Below are 6,861 nucleotides of genomic sequence, written 5' to 3'. Positions count from 1 at the left end.
ATGCCGAGATGATGGCTTATCAGGAGGGATAAATGCTATCCTGGGCGATTGAATTAGGATTGGAAAATATCTTGATGGCTGGGATAATGGAAGAAATCTAATAGTTGAAATTTAATCAAGATACATGTAAAGTCTGGTCCATACACGCCAAATACCAAGTGCATGAAAATAGCTGATCTTGGGAAAAGGGTCTAGAATGCCCAGTTGGGACGACCTCAAGTTGTGGCTGAGGATGACTTGACCTCCCTAGCCACTCCAAAGGAGCATGGTGTGGGATTGGATGACAACGTGGATCAAAGCGAGAGAAGAAACACCCCCTCACCCCTTGCCCAGGCCACATCTGTGTCGTTAGCAAGACTCATTGTTAGGAAGGAAGGTCAGACAAGGCCGAGAAAGGCAGACTCCAACCAGGTGAGCCATGTCCCTGCTCACCAGAAGGCCAGGAAAATGACACAGAATTTAGCCAGGGCCTGAAAGATGAGTCAAGACAGCAGCTACCTTACTGCAGAATCTCAACCACCTGCGTCAGGGAGGAAAATTAAAAGAGGTTGAGAAAGACTCACAGGAACGTGAGAGAGAGGATGGGACAGAAGGGCCATCTGGCCAGACATTAATATGCCTTTTCAAACCGTAAAGGAAAACAACAAGGCAGAAAGAAAAGTTTTATCCAGCTTTAATAGAGATTGTGAGTCAAACCAGAGGCTGTATAACTTGTGGAGCAGAGTGACCAAGCTCCAGGACACGGGGACATAATTTGCATCGATGTGATAGGCACAGAGTCCCTTTACGTTGACCATTAGGAGGGTTTGGTGACTTCTCCAAAAGTGCAAGAAAACTTGCCGAGAGTGTGTGCAGCACTGATTCGGGCCCAGCAAAAGTCTCTGCCAGATGCACAGTGGTATTGCCCTTGAGCAGCTCACCCACTTTCCTTTCCACCTCTGCATAAATCTCCCCCCCCCTCACACACACACACACACACACACACACACACACACACACACTTTACTGAAGGATAAGCTTACACAGGAACATTCCTGTATAAATATAAATGTAGGGAGGCCGGCAGGTGGTGTGGTGGCTAAAGGCTCTGGACTCCCACATGCTGACTGTGATTCAAGTCCTGGACTTGTTGGCTTGCTTTCTTACTTTCCCACTTTCTCTTTCTCTCTCTGATCAAACTGGAAGATAATATATAAGTGAATAAATAAAGTTAAATAAAATAATTATATATAATCACAGGGTGCGAATGCTTTTCACAAACCGAGTATACCCATGGAATCAGAACAGGGATCGAGAGGCAGAACCAGAACAGCAGAAACCCCACCACAACCTCTCCCCGAGAGTGATGCCTCTCCTGCCTCCTAGCACCAGGATCGTTGGTGGAGTCAAGCAGTATGAACTGTCTTAAGCGTCATCCACACTGTGTATGGTTGCAGGTCATTCATCTCATTCTGAAGCATCTCACTGGGTAAGTAAACCACACATCATTTATCTATCAGTGATGGGCGTTTGCATAGTTTTCAGTTGAGGTCATTAAGTTAGATTATTGCTCTAAACTTGTAGTTCATGATTGTTGGTGAACATACCTATGCATTTTTTTTAATCATCAGAGGGCATGTGTGCATGCCAGAGAATGAGAGAGAGAATTCACTTTCTACAGGGTCACGTCACAATCCCATCTCCTCCATTTCTCCAGCCTGTCAAGATTTTGAGCCCACATGCACACAGGTCTGACATGTTTGTCAAACTGCTGGGACCAGCATTTGAAATGCAGTTGACCAGGTGGAATCCAATTCTCTTAACCACTGACCTATGGGGCTAGCCCCATATGCGTTGCGTAATTTTTTAAAGAGAGATTTTTGCTATAGGGTTTGTGTACTTGCCAGAGAGACAGAGAAAGATAGAAAGACAGAAAGACAGAAAGCAAGAAATCATGCCCCAGCGGGGATGGCCGTGACGCAGTCCCTTCTCTTCCATTCACCTCTTGGGATCTTGGGCATGGATGCACACATACACAGCATGAGTTTTAAGCCACTGAGTTTGGAACTTGAACTGCGGTCAACTCCATGGGGGTCCAGTGATGTAACCATTATACCATCTGCTGGCTCCAATGCATAATTTATTTAAAGAATTATTTTATTTAACTTTATGTATTTATTTAAACCAGAGAGGGACAGAGTGAGAGAGCAAGAGAGAGAGAGAGGAAAAGTGAGAAAGCAAACTGCTAGGTCCAGGACTCAAACCACTGTAGGCCATGTGGGAGTCCAGAGTGCTTAATCACCACGCCACCTGCTGGCCACCAATGCATACATTTTTGATGTGTTTGTATTTTAACAGTAGATGGAATTACTTGATCACGTGTACTCCTTAAAACTAGTCATTCTGGGGAACCAGCAGTTAGCGTAATGGCTATGTCGCTGGACTCCCACGTAGTCGACCGTGGTTCGTGTCCCGGACCCGGTGGCTTAAAACTCACGCCGGGCGCGTGTGCGTACGTGCCCAAGATCCCGAGAGGAGAATGGAGGAGAAGGGATTGCGGCGTGACCACCCCCCCTGGGGGGTGATTTCTCGCTTTCTGTCTCTATGTCTCTCTCTGTCTGTCTGGCGAGCGCATGCGCCCTATAGCGAAAAAACCTCTCAAAAAAAAAAAAAAAAAAAAAACTAGTCATTCTGGGGACCAGCAGAAGACATAATGGCTATGTCGCTGAACTCCCACGTAGTTGACCATGGTTCAAGTCTCAGACCCCGTGGCTATAAACTCACAACGGGCTCATGTGCATGCATGCCCAAGATCCCGAGAAGACAATGGAGGAGAAGGAATTGCAGCATTGCCATCCCCCCGAGGGGTGATTTCTCGCTTTCTGTCTCTCTGTCTCTCTCTGTCTTTCTGGCAAGCACACGCTCCCTATAGCAAAAAAACCTCTCCAAAAAGAAACAAAAAACTAGTCATTCTGGGGCTGGCAGGTGGTGTAGTGCTGGACTCCCATATGGTTGACCTAATTTCAAGTCCTGGAACTGGTGGCTTGCTTTCTCACTTTCTCTCTCTCTCTCTCTCGTCTCTCTCTGGTCAAGTTGAAAAAAAGGAAAGAAATCTAATAATAATGATGAATAAAGTTAAATAAAATAATTATCTTAAAAAACAGTCATTCCACTCTTAAAAATATTCTAATTACAAATAAAGATGAAGTAAATAAAATCAGTAAAAATCACATTTTTTGCTAATGTCAGGAAAAGGAAGGATGTTTATTTATTAAGAAGTTCCATATATATTAAAGATTTAGAAGTTTGTAGTATTTAGGGGCAGGCAGGTGGTGTGGTGGTTAGGGGTGTTGGACTCCCACATTGCCAACTGTGGTTTGAGTCCCAGACCTGGTGGCTTGCTTTCTCACGTTCCCTTTCTTTCCTTCTCACTCTGTCTCTCTCTGGTCAAATAAAAAAATAAAGATAAATGAAATAATTTTTTAAAAGTTTGTGATATTTAACATATTTGCATACTAGAGCATAATAGAATAGTCTTGTCATTTCAGGTTAGGATGTATGATTTGGAAATTGAGTTCACATTTGTAATTTTAAGTTGAAAGTTATTAGAGAACTGAGTTAAGTCAGCAAACGATATTAGTCTCTTTAAGAGAATTCACTGCTGCAAGTTTGATTGATTCGATTTTTAAAGTTGTTTTAGGTACCAGAAAGGCTTTGTTTCCTACTCTGGAAAATACAGTACAGTAACTTTGTAAATTCAGTTTAAAATGCTTAAGGGAATTAAACTAAATTTATAGGTGGGACTGGTTGTTTAGGTACTTAAGTTTGCTCAATTGGAGTTGGTAAAAACTTATCCATGGGCCTCTTTAAAATTGATAATTAAAATTTATTAGACTTATTAAATAGAATGTTTCTGAGCAAGACTGAAAGGCTTAAGGAAAGGTCTCTTTTTAAAAATTTGCAACATTAGTAAATTGAATAGTAATTTGAAAATCCAAGTAATGTCTTTTTTTTTGTCCAAGAAGCTTGCCTTAAGGACATCTGGAAACTTTTATCATCGGTCTGAGGACTACATTAGATTGGAGAAGGATAACTTATGAAATAGGCATTCTGGAGCCGAATCCGTAGCCTGGTGGTTGAGGCAGCTGGATCCCACATGGCCAAATGTACAGTTTGAGTCCTAGATCTGATGACTTGAGAAACATGCCAGATGTGTGTGGGTACATGCCTGAAATCCTGAAAGGAGAGAAATGGAGGAGAAGGAATTGTGGCATGACCATGCCCCATGAAGGAGGCTTTCCCCTCTCCCTTTCCATATCTCTCTGGTGAGTGCACACACCTTCTAGCAAAAAGAAAACAAAAACTGAAGTAGACATTCTGAGGAGTTCATCTGAGGAGTATCCTGCCAGAGCAACCCTGTGAGGCTGCATAGCCATGTCCCATGGGGACCGCTGAAGGAAGTGGGCATGCTGAGCTGGAGAAGAGGCCTCCAATCTGGGGTAAGTGCTCTCCAATGTGCGAGGGTCTTAACATGAGAAGAACTGATGGAACATGGTGAACTGAACAAATACATACAAATATATATATATGCACACACACATAGGCATGTTTATATTGATATGAAGAGTGTCTTAGTCCATTTTATTTTGCTATAACAGAATACCTGAGATTGAGTCATTTATAAAGAACAGAAATGCATGCTCTCCCAGTTTGGGAGGCTGGGGAGTCCAGGATCAAGGCACCAGAAGGTTAGTGACCAGTTTTGTTCACTTCCAAGATGGTACCTTGAGGACCAGGTCCTCCAGAGGGAGAAAAGTCATGGCAGAAGAGCAGAGGAGAGCACAAAAAAGAATACCAACTGCAACAAATCCTTTCTTAAAAAAATTTTGCCAGAGGGTGTGTGCACTCTCCAGAGAAAGATAGACAGAGAAAGAGAAGGAGAAAGAGAAAGTGAGAAAATACCACCTGGAGGTATGGTCGTGCCACAGTCTCTTTTCCATTTCCCCCCTTCTCAAGATTTGGAGCATGTACACACACAAAGGCGTGTTTCTCAAGCCATCGGGTTTGGAACTTGAAGTGTACAGTTGGGCATGTGGGATCCAGCCATTTCAACCACCCTGCCACAGATTGGCCCCACAAATCTGTTCAATAGTGCCATTAATCTCTTCATGAGAACAGAGCCCTCATGACCTAAATAACTCCCAATATCATTCAACTAGAGATAAAGTTTCTAAGATGAATTTTGGGTGGGGCAAAAATATTGAAACCCTAACACACACACACACACACACACACACACACACACACAGAGAGAGAGAGGAATAGAGCAAGAGAGAGATGGATTAACCTCAACCTCCATGCCAACTGCTGGCCCTAAACATTTTTTTTAAAGATTTATTTATTTAATTAATTACATTTGTTATTATTAATTTTAAATTTGACCAGAGAGAAAGAGAAAGGGAAGGTGAGAAAGCAAGTCACTAGGTCTGGGACTTGAACTGTGGCCAGCCATGTGGGAATCTTTAACCACTCCGCTACCTGCCAACCCCTCAAACGTGTTTTTGTTTTATTTTGTTTTATTTTGTTTTGTTTTGTTTTTAAGAATTTTTTATTTAGCTTTATTTATTTATTTATTTTAATTTGGTCAGAGAGTCAGAGAAAGAGGGAAAGCAAGCCACCAGGTCCAGGACTGGAATCTCAGTCAGCCATGTGGGAATCCAGCACCTTTAACCATCATGCCACCTGCCAGCCCCTCAAACATGTTTTATTAAAGAGAGATTTTTGCTGTAGGTCATGTGCATTTGCCAAAGAGACAGAGAGATACAGAAAGTAAGAAATCACCTCCCTAAGGGGGATGACCACACTGCAATCCCTTCTCCTCCATTCTCCTCTTGGGATTTTGGACATGCACGCACACGCACCTGGCATGAGTTTTAACCCACTGGGTCCAGGATTCAAATCATGGTAGGCTACGTGGGAGTCTAGCAACGTAACTATTATGCCATCTGCTAGTCCCACTAAATGTTTTTTTAGTCCCCAAAACATTTTAACCTATAATTCACTTTCTCAGAGAAGTAAAAGGATCATATTGTCCCTGAGGAACAAGAATAGTATATTCTTTTATTTTTTCAATTGCTGGAGCGTATGTGTGCAAGAGAGAGAGAGAGAGAGAGAAGGAAGAGAGCACCTCTTCCCCAGTGCTGTCTTCTTCTCCATCTCTTCATCTTCCCAGGATTTGGAGAAGTCAGTCTCATGTACCTGGTGTGTTTCTCAAGCTGTTGGGGCAGGGATTCAGACCACAGTCAGTCACGTGGGATCTGGATCTCTCATTCACTAGGCTGTGCGGCTGGTCCACGAACTCTTCCGGCATAGTCATCCACATGAAGAACAACCTTGATTCCTAAGCTGGGGTTTACTATCAGCACACCACTGATTGTACCGCCAGCACAACTGGTCAGGTGCAGTGGCGGGTGGCTGCAACAGCACACTCTTTAAAATATTTTATAACTGAGATAAAAATTCAAACAGTGTGTCAGAAAAGAAAGTTGAGGAAATCTCCTGGGGGCAAAGCAAAGAAGCAAGCAAAATACAAGAGATAAGATAAAATATTTAAAGGATAAATACACTTGGTGCAATCATCTAAATAATATACATTGCCAAAAGAGAGAAGGAGAAAACAAAGAAAATTATCAAGAAAATAATTCAAGAAAATGATCCACAATGAGAAATAGGAGCTTTCAATTGTAAGAGGCCATTGCTCGTCCAGCAGAAAAAAAAAAGGAGAAAAAGAGCCCAAGGCATGTCATTGTGACATTTTCGAACGCTACTGACAAAGCAAGCTTCCCACAAGCACACAGAGATCACACGGCAAAAATGAACAGA

At 42.6% G+C, this 6,861-nt stretch overlaps 1 non-coding gene across 1 annotated transcript; it reads right to left on the bottom strand.

Annotated features, from left to right (window-relative positions):
• Positions 1–6,323: 6,323 nt before the first annotated feature.
• On the bottom strand, positions 6,324–6,450 carry LOC114009046 (small nucleolar RNA SNORA65). Its single transcript, XR_003550520.1, has one exon. It is a non-coding gene; the product is annotated as a small nucleolar RNA SNORA65 (small nucleolar RNA).
• Between the last annotated feature and the right edge of the window lie 411 nt (positions 6,451–6,861).

This window comes from Tupaia chinensis, unplaced genomic scaffold (assembly GCF_000334495.1).
Source record: "Tupaia chinensis unplaced genomic scaffold, TupChi_1.0 Scaffold000443_1, whole genome shotgun sequence".
In the NCBI taxonomy this organism is placed as follows: domain Eukaryota; kingdom Metazoa; phylum Chordata; class Mammalia; order Scandentia; family Tupaiidae; genus Tupaia; species Tupaia belangeri.
The sequence above is the reverse complement of the archived record's forward strand: the minus strand, read 5'-3'. Positions and strand labels throughout refer to the sequence as shown.